The 18,803-nt window shown below is 46.1% G+C and overlaps 1 long non-coding RNA gene across 1 annotated transcript in view; it reads left to right on the top strand.

The window, feature by feature from the left end:
- The first annotated feature begins 26 nt into the window (after positions 1-26).
- LOC149852405 (uncharacterized) overlaps positions 27-18,803 on the top strand; it is a 38,478-nt gene continuing 19,701 nt past the window's right edge. Inside the window, exon 1 of the long non-coding RNA XR_016439269.1 lies at positions 27-137. This is a non-coding gene — a long non-coding RNA (uncharacterized LOC149852405). The remainder of the gene's footprint in view (positions 138-18,803) is intronic.

Raw genomic sequence — 18,803 nt, 5'->3', positions numbered from 1 at the left:
GCCACGCCCCGTCTCCACCCCGCACGCACTGCGCAGGCGCCACGTCCTCCTCCGCTTCCCTGTCCTCCGCGCTACGTTAGATGCGGAGGTCACGTGGTGTCGGCGTCACAGGCGGGGCGTGAATGGCACTGCGGGCTGTGAGTGGGTGCGGGAGTGGGGTCACGTGTCGCCGCCTTGTGCCGGAGCCGCGGGGCGGGGCGTTCCCGGCGGTGGCAGCGGCCGGTCGCGTGACTCCCGCAGCTGGCGCTTTGGGGAGAGGAGCGCTGGGGGCCGCCGGGGCTGGCGCTGCTCTGGAAGGGGTGGCAGGGAGAGCGGGAAGGCTGCTGCGCTCACTGCCCATTTGAGTTGCTAACACCACTGAAGGCCTCAGATTCATCAGTGGACTGAATTCAGCCAGAGCTCACCCCTCGGCATAGCCTGGTCTTGGCAGCGTTGCTCTGCCTTTATACGTTTCCCGCATTTGGCAGCTGGTGCCAATGCAGTGCCCAGGCCCCCATCCAGCCCTGCAGTGGGAGGGCCTTGACCTGTTGGGGAGGCTTGACACAGCCTTAACCTGGCCAGCAGGGGGAAGGGGGGCGGTCCAGCTCTGATGTGTTGAGCTTGGGGTTTGGGAATTTGGCAGCTGGGGGAGGGCAGCTGTGTTAATTGTCACTGATCCCCTTGCCAAATTCCTGGACCTGTGTGGAGCCCCACAAGCTGGTACCATGCCTCTGCAGGCTGCATTTGGCCCCCCCCTCCCCAGGCCGGAGTTTGAACATGGCTAAGATTTTGGAAAGGGGGGCACAGAAGGTGTGGCACAGCATCACACAGCAGCATTTCTCAACCTGTGGGTTGTGTCCCAAAAGCAGGTTGCAAGAAGCTATGAAAGGGTTGCAAGCATACTTTAAAAATCAGTTCTCCATTAAAGGAGAAAAACATGGGAAACTGACTTTTGCCTTGCAGGCTGGTAGAGTTTCAGTATGTGAGGGGCTGCTTAAGGCTCCCCATGCCCCACACACTGGGGGCCAGGAGGCAGGAGTAGTGGGTTGGGAGTGGGGGGCACTGGGCCAGGACTGGCCATCAATATTTACAAATGGGTCCTGGTACAAAAAAGTGGAGACTCACTGATGTAGAGCACCACATGCATCTTTTTCCAGTTAAAGAAAAGCTAGAAGCTTTACTGATAGGCTGGGGGTGGGTAGTGCTTTGTTATTCAGTTTGAGATCAAAGCCAAATACAAACAGAAGCATTGGAACATGCGCTTATTTGCTAGAATTTAAAAGTTTTAAAAATACAACAAATGAGGCAAAACATAGTCAAAAGATATTGTGTTATTAGTGCTTTAGTCGTTAGAGTTAAATGGATGCATCTCGGTCAGCTTCATGAAATGAAATCTAGCTTGGAGCATCTTGATAGTGTCTCCAATACTTCACCATCAGCCAGTTCCAGGCAGGGTGCTCTGGTGTACCCCCCCCCCCCACTTAATTCCTGTTCCACCCAAAGTTTAAAATCGGGGAGGGGAGCATTTCTAGTCAGGTAATGCTGAGAGTCCATGACTTCATGGGTTACTGTCATCTGCCTGAGCCCTTCTAAACTCCTCATTCCACAGGTGTTAATGACTTGCTCTCCTTTTTAATGCTTTTGATCTTCCACCAATCAAGCCAGCCTTTGTTCTGCAATTCTGCTGTCTTTTAGCTGTTCCTGTTAATGAAGCTCCCTCCTATTTCAAGCCCTGCATTTTGTTTTTAGCTCATTCCATTGAAGTTATGTTGTTTTTTGCTTCAATCTTAAACTGAGCAATACAGCTGTAGCCCCTAGCTTATTAGTTAAGCTTCTAGTTTATTTTTAAGTGGAGAAAAGTATGTGTTGTTGTAGATGTGATGGTGCATTCACCATCTGCACCTCCCTTTTCAAGTGCCACCCCTGGCCTGGCACTTGTGATTGAGCCACCACCCTGGGTTGCTGAGCTCCTGCTGCTCCAGTTCCTTCTCTGCTCTGTTTCCCTCAGCTTACCAGTGCTGCTGAAAGCCATGGCAAACACCAATGGGGAATGGCATATTCACTAGCAAGGGCAGAGAGCAGGAGGCTCTAAGTTACTACTTCAGTGTGGCTTCCTTGAATGAGTCCTCTCACCCTAAATCAGACCTTTGCTGGTTGTAGTTTGCTGACCCCTGATCTAGAGCACCAGTGTTGCTGACTTTCCAGATTCTTGCTCTTTTTGGTACTTTCCGTGAATCCTGGAGTGGTAAAAAGAAATGGTTGTGTAGGAAGGCTGGCTTTCATTTGGTGGGGGGTGGAGAATACGTTGCCAGTTTTTGTGTTTCAGAAAAGTTTGAGAGCATGAAGTGAGAGTATGAAACCCAGAAGGCAAAACAAAGGTAGCCAAAATTTATTAGGGGTGAAAAAGCTTATAACAGCCCTATGTGTTGTTGCTGTCCATGTTTTATATAGAATTACATTTACAGTAAACTCTCCAAAACAGTCACTGCCTCTGAATGCCTCAACAGACCCTCAAAAACTTGAGGCATCCCATAATCCCCGATTCAAAATTTGACCCAAGTCGCTTGCCAAAGTCCCACAGCAAAGCAGTGACACAGCTGGGACAAGAATAGATTCCCAAGGTCCCTGCACAAGTCACATGACCATCTGGACAATGCTCTACTGTGCTGGACCCACCCCACTCCAAGGTCTGCTAGGTGCCTGTCGGGGCCGGCCTTATTGGTTCCCACCAGAGCAACATTTTCACACTCACTCAGCAGGAAGTGACCGGCCGTTGTGCAGGAAGCTAGAATCTAATCAGAGTCCCAGTTCAAACGGAGCCCACCATTGTCCTTCCCCCTTCTTCCTCCTTTAATGTCATGCCTGCTGCCGGAACTCTATTTATAATACCCAGCACAAACAAACTGAACCTTTCCCACAGTGTTTGCTTCTCCAGCGGATTGTTAGTGGGGAAGCTGGAATGTACTGGATATTATTTTCATATCCCCATAGGAAAAAGCTTTTACTTCACGTCACTTCAAGTCTCCATCTGTGCCAAGGGAGGCCTACAAGACATGGTGTCTCTGCTGCTTACTGTAGCTCTCAAATGCTTGTACTGATTTCCTTTAGGACATAGACTGAAACCCAGCAATGCTGTCCTATGTAGGGCATCAAAGTTGATTTAAACAAGAGAATGAGAATATAATCTAGCAGGAAAATCAGGTGAATGGGAGTAAAGGCCTTGGGGGATCTGCTCCTGGCATGGGGAGGGAGTGTGGTCTGGGAAGTAGATCAAAAGAACAGGGGAGTAAGGATGCTGGGCTCTGTTCTTTGCTCTGGAGGGAGCATATCAGAAGGAATAGGTCAGGGAAAGAAAATTCCTGGCTCCTTTACTTAAAAAGGGTTGGAAGAGGTTTTGTTATTTGCTTATGCCTCTGATCTTGTACACAACTTTAAGGAGGTTGCTAGACTTTTCTGGGCTTTGGTTTCCTTTTCTGTAAAATGGGGATAATATAGCTCCTTCCCAAGGGGCAAATGAGAAGATCAGCTAGTGCTTTGAGATCCTCTGCTGGAAGGTGTTGAAGGTGTGCCTATGAAGTTTCACCCCAAAGGGGAGATGTGCTGAGCAGGTCACAAGAGAAGCCTGAAATCTCTGCTTTTGTTTTGTGTTTTGTTTCCTTCCATATCAGGGAAGCACATCCTCATACTGGAAACGAGAGCCAGAGAGGACAGCAAAGCAAGCACAAAAATTCATCAAGATAAATGACAGGCCTGGAAATCTACTGCTGTCTCCAGGGCTGAGTTGTTAGCCATCAGCCAGCTGTCCAGCAGCTCAGAGGGTGTTGGCAGGGTATGGAGCAAGAAAAAGAGACCAAAATGGGAGAAGTGGCAAAGATTTCTTGAAGTCTACTAGCAATGACTGCTGATTTTCCATGGAAGGCACTTCAGTATTGCAGTGACAGGCAGCAGAGTAAAATCCTTGGGGAGAATAGTTAGTGGGGGTGGATGGCTGAGGAATGGGTATGGGATAGGGACTGCTTTGCCCTTTCTTCAAAGGTGCTAGTGTCAAAAGGACATTGCCCTTTGACATATGTTGGTGCCTATAAGAAATAGTTGACAGTCATAGAGGACTGTGCCAGGTCAGATAGGAATATAAGAACATCTCGAGACTTCGATGAGCATGGGTTGGTTGGAAGCAGCAGTTCCTTACCCCACTTCTTGTGGGAGCAGTGTCCCCTTTGGAGAGAGTTGGCCCTCATATTTGTGGCTGAGAAATGCAAGGAAAAGCTCAAGTCTGGGCTTCTGTCTTGCCTTGCTCACTGGGCATGACTTAAGCATGTCTTGATTGCTACCTCTTTGGCAGGGGAAAGGATAGCACATTGGACTGGGTGAGTGCTGTGGAAGATCAGCATTTGGGGCCTTTATTGCTTGGAAGGAGGAGTCTTGGCCTGAGTTAAGAGTTGCTGTCTGATGGGAAGAGCTGTTAGTAGGAGTGCTGTGGGCCTGATGCCACATTGTACATTGAAGCTAATGGAACTTAACCATTCATTCACTAGGTTTTGTACCAGACCTCAAGAGAGAGAGACAGGTGGGAGACATATAACATGGTAGCCAGAACAGCAAAGATGAGCAGGTATGGTGAGAAGTGGGGTCTAAGAGGAAGTTCCCAAATTAAGCAGGAGGAAAGGAGGAGTTGTAGCCCTTAACAGCTCAGACAAGAAAGGCAGCGGTTTGCTTAGGAATTAGGTTTCAGGTAGTAAAACTCTTAGGTTTGGATTTCTCCATATTGCACACCCTGCCAAGCAGCAGCCCATGAGCTTGGTATTCTGCTCAGCATCTAGCCACCGTGCCCTTCACTGTTCCAGTCTCGAGTGATACAGGCTTTTTGTGGTCTGGACAGTGAAGATGTTCTTATTATGTCTGTGAAGCTGATGTGCTGGATGAGCAGCACCTTGACTGAGGAATGGGCTTAGCTCTACATGGGGAATAACATGGTCATATAAACTGGGATAACCCTTGTAAACAGGAAATGACAGAGATTATGGCCCTCTTCTACCCCGGAATCACCATGGGGTATTAGACAGGTCACTCAACCATGGCATGCCTCAAGGGTATTACCTGTATAACAAGGCTTGCCTTGTTCTCAGGGGATGGTGTCACTGTGTTAAAACTGCTAGCAGCCAGAACAGATCCACATTTTGACCTATCAATTTAAATACTATATAATTTAATGGAAGTCAATCATTTTACAACAACGTGTGGTCAGAATCGCACTACCGGGCTTTTGTTCTGTTGCACAGTAGTTGGATCAGGGCAGCTGTAAAATACCATTTTGCAACAGCCCAAGAAGACCTCTGTATCCATCTGAGGGATCTGACCCAGACCAGCTCCAAATCCTGTGCTTTGTAATGAAAAGAACTGGTTTATCCTGAGCTTTACAAAATGTATGACTTCTATGACACATCTTCCTATGGTTCTTATGTGCAACCTCATAACAAAGTCTATTTATAACAACCACTGCACCAGCAAGCAATTCTTTGTTTTCATGATGCCTTAAGTTGACTAACCTTATTATAGAAAACTTCCTTTTTATGAACTTTTCTGCCTGTCCTCTGGGGGGCTTTATTGTAATGATTTTGTACCATGTTCAAAAACACAAGGTTAGCTAAAGAGAAGGTAGATTAGCAGAACAGCTAATATGAGACTATTATGAGACTGTTACAGTCACAAAGAAGTTTGGCAGGTTCATTGGCAGAACTAAAAAAGGTGAGATTGTTCATGAGGTTTTTTTAGACATGAAACCCTGTAAGCCTGAAAGATGTGGACAGATTGAAAAGAGTGCACCAGAGAGTGACAAAATGATTAGAGAGGCTTGTGACACAAGACTTAATGAGAAAAGTTTGACAGAACCAGGGTTATTCAGTTTGCAGAAGAGAAGACTGAGGGGAGATCTGATAAAAGTCTTCAAATACCTGAAGGGTGATTTTAGAGAGGCTGGAAATTAGCTTTTCTCTGTGGTCATAAGAGACAGAACTATGAACAATAGCCTCAAGCTGTGTCAGAGGAAATTTAGGTTGGAGATTAGGAGGAGGTTTCTGGGTTGCTGTCATCTGAGGTCTCTATGCTCCATCGGAGGGGTGGATCTGGGAGAGCAGTGCACCCCGCCATTGATTCCTGTTCCTGTCAAACTTTAAAACCAACTGCTTGGGAGGTGCAATGGCATTTCTGTTCAGGCAGCCTTGAGTTAATTGGAATTCATGGCTCATCATAACCTCCCTGATTCCTGCTAATCTCTCTGCACTCCACAGGTGTTAACAACCCTCAGTCCTTTGTAATGGTCTTGATGTTCCACTATTCACCTGTCCTTTCTTCTTCAATACTGCTGTCTCTTAACCATTCCTAGTAATGTCTCTCTTGCATTTCACAGCCCTACAGATTGTATGTAGCTCTAGCTAAAATCCTTAGCTCAGGTGTGGTAATATTAACTCAGATGTAGAAATGACTGGCAGTGAAGTATTGGAGGTATTGTTAAGATGATCAAGAAGGCTATATTTTGTTTTATGGATCTGTATGAGAGCTGGGCATTTAACAATAATAACTACAGGACTACTGAAACAATAGCTTTTGTCTATTTTGACTAATAATTGCCTAGTTCTTAAAAAAAAATATATATAAATTTAGTAGAGGTGCACCAATACATCAGTCCCATATCAGATTAGCACCAAAATAAGGAAAATTGGCAGTATCAGCAATCGGCCTTTTTTGGCTGATGTGGCCTGTAATGTTGCCAATAAATGCCCAATTCATACGCTCCGCTGCACCACAGCCCGCAGGTGGCCAGGAGCACAACCCGGCAGCATGGAGGGGCAGATCAAGGCCCCTTTGATGAGGGAAAGAGTGGGGCAGGGGCAGGCGCTCTACAGCCATGGCAGAATGCAGGATGGAGCCATAAGCGGCTTGTCTGAGGAGTGCGGCGGGGAGAGGGGGCTCCTACTGCTGCACAAACCCTGGGAGGACATGGGGGGCCAGTGCCCTGGATCTGCAGGTGGGGGCTGCTCCTACAGGCTGGGGCCAGAGCAGCACTGGGCTTTTCCTGGTGGGGGTCTGGGCTGTGCTGTGCTTGGGGTGTGCAGTGGTAGCGCTGCTGGGAAGATGGTTGGGGGGCTATGGTGAATTTTGGGGTGGCTGCAGCTCCCCTTCCCCCCTCCCCCTCATAGTTTCTCTCCCAGTGCTGTTGCCACCCACCCCAAGCACAGCCTGGCCCAGCCCACTGGTGGGAAGAGCCTCATGGGAGCCTGGGCCCAGCCCAGTGCACAGATCTGGGGGCATATACCTCCCATACCCTCTCAGGTTATGTGCAGCGGCGGGAGCCACCCCCCTGGACGAGCTGCTTGTGGCTCTGTCCCATGCCCTGCCTTGCAGTACCTGCCCCTGTGCCAGCCCAATCCTTCCCTCAACATCGGGGCCTTGATCTGCTCCCCCACCCCATTCCCCTCACTCTTTCCACCACAAGAGACTTACAAGCCAGACTTCTCCCCAAGCTGCCTGGCTGCATACTGGCAATTGGATTGGTATTGGCTGATATGGCTTATTAAAAATTGGTCAATTGGTATCAGCCCAAAAAATCTCTATCAGTGCACCCCTAAAATCTAGAAAATTAGTGCACTTTCCAATAGTTATATTTGTATAGTGCTAGCCCCCTGGCATATTAGTAAAATATCTAGTTTCTCTTTAGAGCAAAATGTCTGTTATGTCACATGGGATGATGTGCCATACCACCTACACCCACTGTTTTCAAAATCCTAGATCCACCCATGCACATACATGTTGTAAATAAACAAGTAATATCAAGAAATAAGAACCCATTGTCGTACTACAGGAAAAGAAAGCTAGGACCAAATCTTATTCCACCTTTTAGGCATCTAGGTGTTGGAGTGTGACACTATTCCACACTGAAAAGACACGAATGTGCCTACTTTGGTAACATGTCCTCACTTTAGCTGTTACAAAAAGCAGTGAGGAAGAGGAGGACTTGCCCACTTTCTGTGTTGACTGTTTCCCAGGACTTGAGCAGGGTGAAACAGGGTCACATGGAGATGCCTATATCCTCTTAGGCACCTAAGAGTTGGAATAGGATCCTGTCCTTAGTCTGTAGCTCTTGCCATCCTTCCTGTGTTATTTTTTTATATCTGCTTCATGGTTGTAGGCATGTCATGTTTGGTTTTGCTGAACCTGCTAAGCTAAGGATCTAGGGTATACTGAATCAGTACTTTTGTTGTCCAGGTATCCTCTAATCATTCTTCAAATACAGCAGCTTTTCAAGTTAGCTTGTTCATAAAATGGGACTTAGAATTACAGGAATGTAGTGCTGCAAGGGAATTTAGGAAGTTATCTAGTCCAGCCCCCTGCTCAAGGCAGGATCATCCCTGACTTAACCATCCCAGCCAAGGATCTGTCTAACCTGCTCTTGAAGACTTCCAGTGGTGGAGATTTCACAACTTTCCTAGATAGCTTGTTCCAACACTTTACCACCCTCATAGTCAGAATGTTTTTTTCTAACCTCCAACTTAAATTTCCTCTGCTACAGCTTGAGGCTATTGCTTCTAGTCCTGTTCCCTGCAGCCACAGAGAAGAGGCTATCTCCATCTTCTTTATAACGGCCTATCAGATATTTGATGTCTGTTATCAAATTCCCCCATAATCTTTTCTTCTCCAGACTAAATAACCCTAGTTCTTTCAACTTTTCCTCATAAGTCATGTTTCCCAGACTTCTAATAATTTTTATTACTCTCTGTTGCACTCTTTCCAATCTGTCCAGCTTTTTTGAAGTGTGGGGCCCAAAAATGGACACAGTACTCCAGGTGAGGTGTAACCAGTGCCAAGCTGAGTGGAAGAATCACTTTCCTTGATTTGTAAGAGACACTCCTATTCATAAAACCCAGCATGCTGTTGGCTTTTTTCGTAAAAAGTACACACTGCTGTTTCATATTCAGTCTGTGGTCCACTGTAACCCCCAGGTCCTTCTCTGCAATACTAAAGCCTAGCCAGTTATCCCCCAGTCTGTATTTGTGCATGTAAGTATTCTCTCACAAGTGCAGGACTTTGACCTTGCTATTGTTGATTGATTTTTGGACCATTTCTCCAGTTTATCCAGGTCATTCTGGATCCTAGTCCCTTCCTTCAGAATGTCTGCAACTCTACCCAACTTGATGTCAAGGGTAAATTTGATAAACGTGGACTCAATCCCATTGTCCAAATCATTAATGAAGAATTTAATACCAAACCCAAGAGAAAACCCCACTTAATACCTCCTTCCAACTAGAGACTGAGCCATTAATGACTACTCAATGGTTGTGATGATCCACCAATTTCATCCAGTTTGTATTTCCTTAGTTTGTTAATGAGAATGTCATGGGGACGGTGTCAAAAGCCTTGCTGCAGTCTAAGTAAATCAGATCTGCTGCTTTCCCCCTGTCCACATAGCTTGTCATCTTACCCCTAAAAGAGCCCTGCCCCTAAGAAAAGATGATAAATTGCCACTACAGGTTCAAGAAAAGCTAAAATGGAACAGGAGAGAGGGATGTATTTTGGTAGATTTCTCAAAAGACCCATAAATCTACATTTTAACTACATTTTCCCATACGTATAAAAGGAGAGGAAATTATAAAGAATCTAGGTACCTTAGGTACCTGTATAATAATCTGTGATAAAAATAGATGCTTTTATTACATGGTAGCTATAGAAAAGTAAATATTAGGGTCTTTGTTCAAAGCTGAGCAGTGCTGTTGGTGACATCATAGAAGTATGAAAGGGAGAGGAAGTGAATTCAAAGAGCAGGGGAACATCCCAAAGCTGAGACAGTGTAGGTTTGTAGTCCCAGTAGGTATTTGTATAGATTTTATCAACATTTTCCCAATGATTTTTGGAAATCATTTAATCCCATTTGGCCCAATTGTTAATGTAAAAGTGATTTATCACCTCTCCATTTCTCTTTTTTCTCTTATTTTTGTTTGGTGGAGGGTAGATATGGGTGCAGCCAGAGAAATTCTGTTTCTAATCAGGTATCTGTATTTGTTGATATCAAGAAATTGGGATATGTTTCTAGCATCTGAATGCAGGGATGTGTATGTCGTGTGCCAGGATGCCTAAGGGTTTAGAGTAAAAGGGGGGTGATGATAATGAGAATTGGACATAGTCATTCAGCTGGCTGCCGTTTGCTTTCCAGTGAAAAGGCATCTCTGAGGTAAATTTTTTAAACCAAGAGCTAAAGAGACCTCTACACAAATAAAGGTTAGAAGCATGGAACAGAAACTAAAGCGCAAAGCCCAGTATCCTTATGTTCAATTATATTCTTATCTTCAGTTTCTCATTGACTGAATGTTGGTTCTGTCAAGGCCTTGGAAATTCAGGACAAGGGTAGTTCTGAAAACATCCAGTGAACTTCTGGGATATTAAACCAGACCTCAAGCAGATATTCAACAGGCCACAGAAAGAAAGGGAGTGCTGTTTCTACAGATGTAAGCTACCCAACCGGATGGAAACAATTTGGTGGCAACCTAAGTAAACCTATGACACTCCATAAGTGAAGGTACGTAGACCTGGAAGGGGCCTCCTGGGTGACCAAGTCCAGGTCCTGCCACTGTAGGCAACGTGTCATATAGTCCTTTTCATAAACTGAGTGAACTCCATCTCACAGCTAGCAAGGTTTTAGAGAAAGCTGAGTAACATATAACTGTGATATGCGTGACTGAATTAGCTTCTGCATGTGGAAGCATTAAGGCCTGTGTGAGAGCGCTGTTCGGGGATGGTGAAGGTCATGTCACAGATGTATTAACTGGTGTATCGAGAGTGTTCCAGAATTCTCATATTGGAGTAGACACAGCAATGCCTTCTTTTCCATGGGGCAAAGGCAGCAGAGGCATACACCATGTTGGATATAATAACTGGCCCAGTGGGTGAATGTTCAGTGCTGTTTGTTGACCTTCTTTTCCATGTACCATGCTATCCAAATACAAGCCAACAGGGGAACTCCCCCCTCATGTTAGAGACCATTGGGGAGACAGAGGTGGTGAGGCAAAATGAAATAAAAGTAGCTAGTTGCCAACAGAAAATACTTGTGTGAAGTGGGTGCTTCATGGGACACCACTTTATGGCACCCATGTTGCAGGAGCAAGTCAACACAGTGCTGTTTTACCTCTCATGCAAATCTTACCAGATGGTAGCCCCTGCATCTGTAGCATCTGGGGTACAGTGTCACACCTATCAACAGGCACCTTCTCACTAAACATTATCAGCCAGGATGAAATCCCATGAAAGGAAGATTTGTTTTAAAAAGTGGGCTACTTTTTTGGTGCTGCTTTGGTTCAGGTGCCGCAAATAATAACTGAGTCCAAAGGCATGATCCCCACACGCATCCTCAGTTATCACCACTGTGTAGCTCTTGTGATGCATTTCTGGGGTTTCAAACCCTTTGCAGCAATGCGTGGGGAGTTTGTTTCTTCAGTCTCCACTACCTTACCTGAGTGAGGTCTCTTCTTGAGCCATTTGACTCCGGATATTGGAAGGGCAGATTCAAGAGCCTTTTAAGCATCCTCAGCTTTGTTCAGTTGGTCTTTTTAGATGGCACATCCTCTTTTCAGCCAAGCTCACATAGAAGTTTGTTAGTCAGTGGGTCAGTGGTTTAAGGTAGGGCTGTCCAACTGGTGGCCCCCAGGTCACGTGGACCTCAAAAGGTTAACCTGCAGCCCCCAGGGTCCAGGTCCAGGTCCCATTCCCCATGCTGTTCCCCACACTTCTGCTGCTGCTGTCCTGGTCTCCTGGCTTCCTCAATGCCCTCTCCCTTTCCCTATCCCTCTTCCTCCTTCACCTTCCACTTCCTGCCTTCACTTGTAAGGTCAGGAAAGTGCAGCTTGGGTGGTCCAGAGAGCCCATAGCTGGTGGTGTTGGGAGGGTGCTCTCTGTGACACTGACAGGGAAGCATCATGCTCCACATAGCATCAGGGGTGATGGGAGATCCCTCATGGTGTGTAACCCTGGCAATGTGTGACCAGGACCATGTGGCCCCAGCCTCTCAGGAGTTGAGTAGACGTGGTTTAGGGTGAGTGCTGCAGAAGTTCCTTTCCCTTGGCAAGAAGGGCCTTCTGGTTGGATCTTAGTGGCATGCAAAAAGGTGCTGAAAGGAAAGAAGTGTGACTAAGACTCCTTCTCCGCCTATTAGATGCCCAAGTGTGATCCTTTCCCACTGTGTACAAATCACTGAAGAGCTATCAATACAGAAGAGTGGGGGTCCTTCTCCTCCTCACTGTTTTTCTGTGATATGGTTTAAAGACTCAGATGAGCATGTGCTACAAACATAGATAGATTTTCAGAGACTTGAGCAGTGTGGAATAGGATTATGCTTAGTTTTCCAGATCTATTTAGGTACCTATCAGGTGGAATAGGATCAAGCCTTACTTGTATCATGTTTTCTGTAATATGACATGTGAGTTTTATCCAAAACAAAGGCATAGACTTGATACCCAGGGCAGGAGCCCTGTGTTCTTGTACATGAGGTTGTACGTGTAGGTAAGGTAGATGTGAGGAGGGGGGGTATGCATCTGAGACATTGTGGTATGGGATACTATTGGTTAATTCTTTCAAGAGACCCCACTTGTGATTCATTAGTAAAAGACTTGACTAAACATAGCTTAGGGTCTGTTGCTTTCATAGACACCATCTGTAGAACCCCAGTACTTTGATTTTAGTGTTTTTGTAGCATTGGCTTCTTGCTTTCTGTGGTAACGGGGCTGGAAGCACCTGTGCTATCATTATACGCACACCTGGCTGACAGGGCTTCCCTTGTCATTTGATACCCCTTATATTGTGTGTTAAACTGTTGGAACAAAGCACAAAGTAACCAGAGGACACGCCAGGTCAGAACACCTCCCAGTTAACTCTTACTAGTTTACTTTTCCTAAGCTTTATAATAATGTGCCTTGGTATGTTTTAATCATCTGGATTGTTCCAAAGCCTGAATTCAGGTCTGGTATTCAGGAACTATTGAAGCCTAATCTTGCCTATGTAACTGAGTGTCCTTGAGCTAGTTATTTTGTGCTTCAGTTTCTATAACTGGGATGTGGGGAAACATGATTCACTGGTCTCCTGGGGGTGTCATGGCCATTGTTAAAGGCAGTAGCTCTTTTGTGGCTTCAAAGCATGCTGCCTAAAAACTAGTTATTACTGCCCGCAGCTTCTTAAAGCCCTTCTAGTATTAAACCTGCATAAAATACCTTATTCTCACAACCACAACTATTTCAGCACCCACAATGAAGTGTTCAACACCACTCTTAGCTTTGCAGGGGGCGAAAAGATTGGTTTGGTCACAAATAATTAACACTGTATGCCTGGAAGCAGCTGTTCTCTTTAGCACTGGGTTGTATGACTTGGTCTGAATGCCTCTGTAATTGCTGTGTCTGTGCACACTATAAAATCACGTTAACAAACTTGGTGTGGGGGTGTCTGTGTGGAATGGCTGCAATGTGTGTGTCTATAGGCTTGAAATATACTTGTGAGTTTTGTGATTTTTACCTCTTTTTTTGTATGAAATAATTTATAATTGCTTCCACACTTGGAATTGGCATTTTAGTGATGCTCTGCATATGCATGACCTCCTGTGCTTCTTTTCCCATGATTTGTTCTTGTTATCATTGGCTTTCATCTGAGCCTGGCATGTACTTACAAGACTGGTAAAACATTTCTGCTGAGTAAAATCTGAATATACTATATATATATATATACACACACATACATATCAGGTTTTGCCTGCAGCTTCTCCTGCAAGTCTTCCCCATGGCGTTACAAGTTATTAACGCAGCCAGCCTCTAGAGAGACAGAAGGGCAGACGAGGCAGAAACTAGGGTGGAAATGCTCTGCAAACCTGTGTACCTTGCTTATAGACTATGGGCTAAAAGCTCTACCGTTGACTTGTTCCCTGTAGGCAGACCATATTAGCTCTGCAGCTGCTCTTTTGACAACCCCATTGAAGCTAGAAAAGTTTTCAGAAGGCAGGATCTTTGGCAGTTGAGGTATATTTTAAATTTTGCTAACTATCAACTCGTGTGTATGCGTACGCTCACATGCATAGGGGTAAATGTTTCCATCCAAAAGGTTCTTGCTTTTTTTGTTTTAATTTGTACTTTACTACTAAATGGGCCCAAAGAAGTTCATGATCCAAAATATATGCAACTGAATTTAATTCAGTTGTAACCACTTTGTGCATGTCTAGAGGAATAGAGATGTGTAGTGTGTGTTCCCTGTGCTGCTAATTTGTAGCGTGGGTTTTTTTTGGGGTTTTTTTGACACTGCAAGATCGTGGTATCATAGTACTTATGGTCAGAAGGGACCTAAACAGATCATCAGGTTCGACCCCCTGCCCCAGGCAGGAACAGGTGCCAAGGTCATATCACCCCAGCCAAATATCTTTCCCACCTTTCCAGCCTCCTCTTGAAGACCCCCAAGGTAGAAGAGATCACCACCTCACTTCGGAGCCCATTCCAGAGCCTGGCAGCCCTCACTGTAAAGTAATGTCTCCTGGTGTTCAGCCTGAACCTTCTCTCTAACAGTATGTGGCCATTATTCCTAGTAACCCCGGGTGGTGCCCGGGGGAACAGAGCCTCCCCCAATTCTTGCTGGTCACCCCTGGTGAGTTTGTTAACAGCCACCAGTACTGGATGCAGTACTACAACTATGGCCTGACCAATGCCACATAGAGGGGAAGGATCACCTCCCTGGACCTGCTTTTGATGCATCTGTAGATGCATGACAAGGTGTGGTTAACTTTACTGACCGCTTCCTGGCTCCAGATCCTTTTCTGCCACCGTGTTGACAAGAAGGGTGTTTCCCAGCCTGTAGGTTTGTTGCTGGTTCCTTCTCCCTAGATGCAGCACCCTGCGCTTGTCTGCATTGAATTCCATCCTGTTCTCATCCACCCACCTCTGTAACCTGTCTAGATCTAGCTGGATTCTGTCCCTCCCTCCAGCATGCCCACCTCGCCCCACAACTTGGTGTTGTCAGTGAATTTGGACAGCGTACATTCCACACCCACATCCAGATCACTGATAAAGATGTTGAACAGTACGGGCCCCAGGACTGAGCCCTGGGGGACTCCACTGCCCACATCCCTCCAGGTTGAAAATGACCCATCCGCCACTACTCTCTGGGTGCAACCATCTAGCCAATTTGCCACCCATCTGACTGTGTAGGCATCAATGCCGCAGTCACCAAGTTTTTTTTGAAGAGAATGTGGTGGGGAACGGTGTCAAAGGCCTTCTTAAAATTCAGGAAGACGACATCCATCCTGACACCCTTGTCCAGGGACTTTGTGACCTGATCATAAAGAGAAACCAGGTTAGTCAGGCAGGACCTGCCCTCAGTGAACCCATGCTGGTTGCCCCTGAGCATTACCTCCCCTGCTGGGCCCTTGCAGATGTGTTCCTTGATAATTTTCTCAAAGGTCTTCCCAAGGACTGAGGTGAGACTGACTAGCCTATAATTGCTGGGGTCCTCCTCTCTCCCCTTCTTGTAAATGGGGACCACACTGGCCATTTTCCAATCCTCTGGTACCTGGCCAGTGCCCCATAAGTGCTCATCGAGCCATGCCAGGGGCTTCACTATGACCCCTGCCAATTCCCTCAGCACCCTCAGGTGAAGAGCATATGGACCTACTGATTTAAACATGTCCAGCCCCTCCAAAAGTTCCCTAACTAGGTCATCCATGGCCTTAGGCATGGCAGTGCCTCCCCTGGGTCTGTCCGCAATTCTGGTGGGGAAGATGTCCCAGTCCCTGTTCAGGGATATGGAGGCAAAGAATTCGTTAAAGAGGTCAGCTTTTTCATTTGCCACAGTCACCAGATTGCCAAACCTATCCTGTAGGGGCCCCATGTTACCTGGTGCCTTCTTACTTCCTATGTATTTGAAAAAGGACTTTTTATTGTCCTTAATTCTGGTCGCTAGCCCTAGTTCCATCTTTGCCTTGGCCTTTCTAACAGCCTCCCTGCAGTCCCAAGCAACAGAGGTGTAATCCTCCTTGGTGATAGCCCCTTGCTTCCACTGTTTGTATGCCTCCTTTTTTGCCCTCAGGCATCCCTGGATGCCTTTGCTGAGCCATGGGAGTTTCTTAGTACTCCTGCCCTGCTTGGTGTGCATTGGGACTGACTCCCTTTGAGCTCGGAGGATCATCTCTTTGAGGAACAACCACCTATCTTGGACTCCCATCTCATTGAAGCTCCAAGATCCCAATGCCTCTCCTACTAACCTTAGCTTACAGAAGTTGGCCCTCCTGAAGTTGAGGACCTCTGCCTTGCTGCTTGCTTTCACCACCCAGCACTGGATAGTAAATTCCAGTAGGCAATGATCACTGTCGCCCAGATGGTTGAGTATCCGCAGACCCCTCACCAGGTTGTCGCCTGTGGCAAGGTCCAAGTCTGGCAAGACATTTCCCCTGGTGGGACTATGCACCTCCTGGGTTAGGTGGAGGTCCTGTATCCCGGCAAGGAACCTGCATGAGCAGTCAGACCTGACTGATGGCTCCTCCCAGCAGATGTCTGGGTAGTTTAGGTCACCCATGACAGCCACATCCCTTGACTTTACAGCCTCCATGAGTTGACCTGAGAATTCCAGGTCCAGTTCGTCCCCCTGGTGTTAAAAACACCTTAAAAAAAGCAGGGTGGTGCACATGGTGGCATCATTTGCTGCTGGAAACCAGAGCCTGGCTGGTTGGAGCCACATTCTAGCTGCTGGTCAGGCTCCGTGCTGCTGGATTGTTGTGGCTGCAGTCCCTGGAGGCCTCAGGATCACAGGTAAGGCTGCTGGAGCCAGCCCAGGTGCTGGCCTCAGCCTCACCTACCCCATCCAAGGTAACATGCCGTGCTCCAGAGTGGGTATGCACAGGCGTTTTCCAGGGACAAGCAGCCACGGCACATATTGTGCCATTGCTCTTTGTCCCTGGGGAAATGCACATTCCCACTTGTGGGGATGTGCACTGTTTGTATTTACTGCTTCAAAACCACTAAAATATAGCTTTCCCTCGTGTTTTAGGATTGTTGCTGTAGTCATTTAATAAATGTTTAGCTATTTGTTTATAAAATGGCCTTCCATAATTTGAAAGCACAAGAAAACATCTCTTGATGCATGAAGCAGGATAAATCCCAGAAATCCTGAAAGAGTTAAACATTTAACTTAAAAATCAGGGCTTGTTTGGGGTCCCTCTTTTACTAAAAAATAGCTTTGGCAAGGTCTGCTTTTTGTCTCATTATTTATTCAAAGGCTTGGCTTAACTCAAAAGTTAGCTTTGGCTATCAGAGCTACCAGTGCAGAAAATAAATCAGTCTTATCTATTCCTCAATGCAGATTTCTTTTAAGCTAGGTAGTGTGTGCACTTTTCCCATAAAATACTGTCAGAAAGGCAACTATGCCAATCAGTATCCTTTGGTTTGCATGCGGTGATGCACTGCGTGAAGTGTAGTCAAATGATTTTTGGTTTGATCTCTCTGTTATAACACCACATATGAATGTTTGCAAGCAGTGGCCATAGGTATCTGGAAATATCATTTCTGCTTGCATATGTTGAATATCCTGTGCTTTTGCTTGTGCACGCTTGGGCTGATGACCCATAATCATATATAGTCCCTGAATAAATGTACGTATGCATTGTTTCCCCAAACACTGATCCATTGTTGTTTTAGGGATTGAAAACTGGGTAAGCCTTTTGCTTCCTTAGGATGTATGCCATGGCTCTCTCACAAAGACAACCTAGCAATTTCCTTCTTTGCAGAGAGGTATTATTTTCATCAGACCTTTGTATAAAGTAGTTGGGAAAGGACTGGGGGGGAAGAGGACAGGATAGGCAGAGCCATGCAACCTTGTTACCAGTCCTTTGATAGACTCAACACCTCTCTTTTCTGATGCATGCTAGATCCCAATGCATGACAGATGTCTGAAGATTTTAGCGAGGAACCAATGTTTCCACTAGGAATTTTTACTCAAGAACTTCAGGTAGCTCAAGCAACAGCTGTTTGCATTCTCCTTTTTCATTCATTACTTTATGGCTACAGCTGAGAACCTGTTCCTGTAATTTCAGTAGGGATTTGTGCACTTTGTTAGCAAATCTATATATTTTTTGCACTGGTAAGTTTGCCAAGTAGATATGCCCTGTGTGTATTGGGAATGAACTGGCAATACTAGTGATCCTTAACCAGGATGCTATGGCACTCTGGGATGCAGTGAAATCCTTTTAAGAGTGCCACAGTGTGCTGCACAATATTAACAATAATAGGTGTGCAAACAGCTAGACATGATTAACAAGATATACCCAGAGATTTATAATAGGAATCCATAGTGTTAAAAAAAATTCTGACTGTTGTGCTCTAAGTTCTTTGCAACAGAAGAATTGCTCTAGTATTTTTATGTAGTCAAAAAACAAGTGAAAACTAACAGTTGGCATTTTCTGAGGGGTATTTTGAGTCTGCGAAGGGTGCTTTGAATCCAGCGAGGGATGCCTTGAGTCCAAAAGGTTGGGAACCATTGGTATAGAGGCCCCACAGCCCTCCCCAGACAGACCCAGTACTACCCTGTCTGTCATAGACTCCCCACAGCTACATGCTAATTGAGGTTCTCTTTGGGAAAAGGAAGACACATGTACTGCCCCTGATGCAACTGTGGTGCTCCAAGAAGCCTTGGTGGCAACACATTGCCAGCCATGAGGTACCTGGTAGCCAGGCACTCACTGTGACACAACATGCATCCCAGAGCATTTTGAGGCAGTGTTAGTGTCTTTGGAGATCCTAGCCTGTGAGTGCATGGTATGGCAG

This window comes from Crocodylus siamensis, chromosome 15 (genome assembly GCF_052110815.1).
Source record: "Crocodylus siamensis isolate JL-2025a chromosome 15, ASM5211081v1, whole genome shotgun sequence".
NCBI lineage: Eukaryota > Metazoa > Chordata > Crocodylia > Crocodylidae > Crocodylus > Crocodylus siamensis.
Note: the sequence above shows the minus strand (reverse complement) of the source record. Positions and strands in the feature narration are given on the sequence as shown.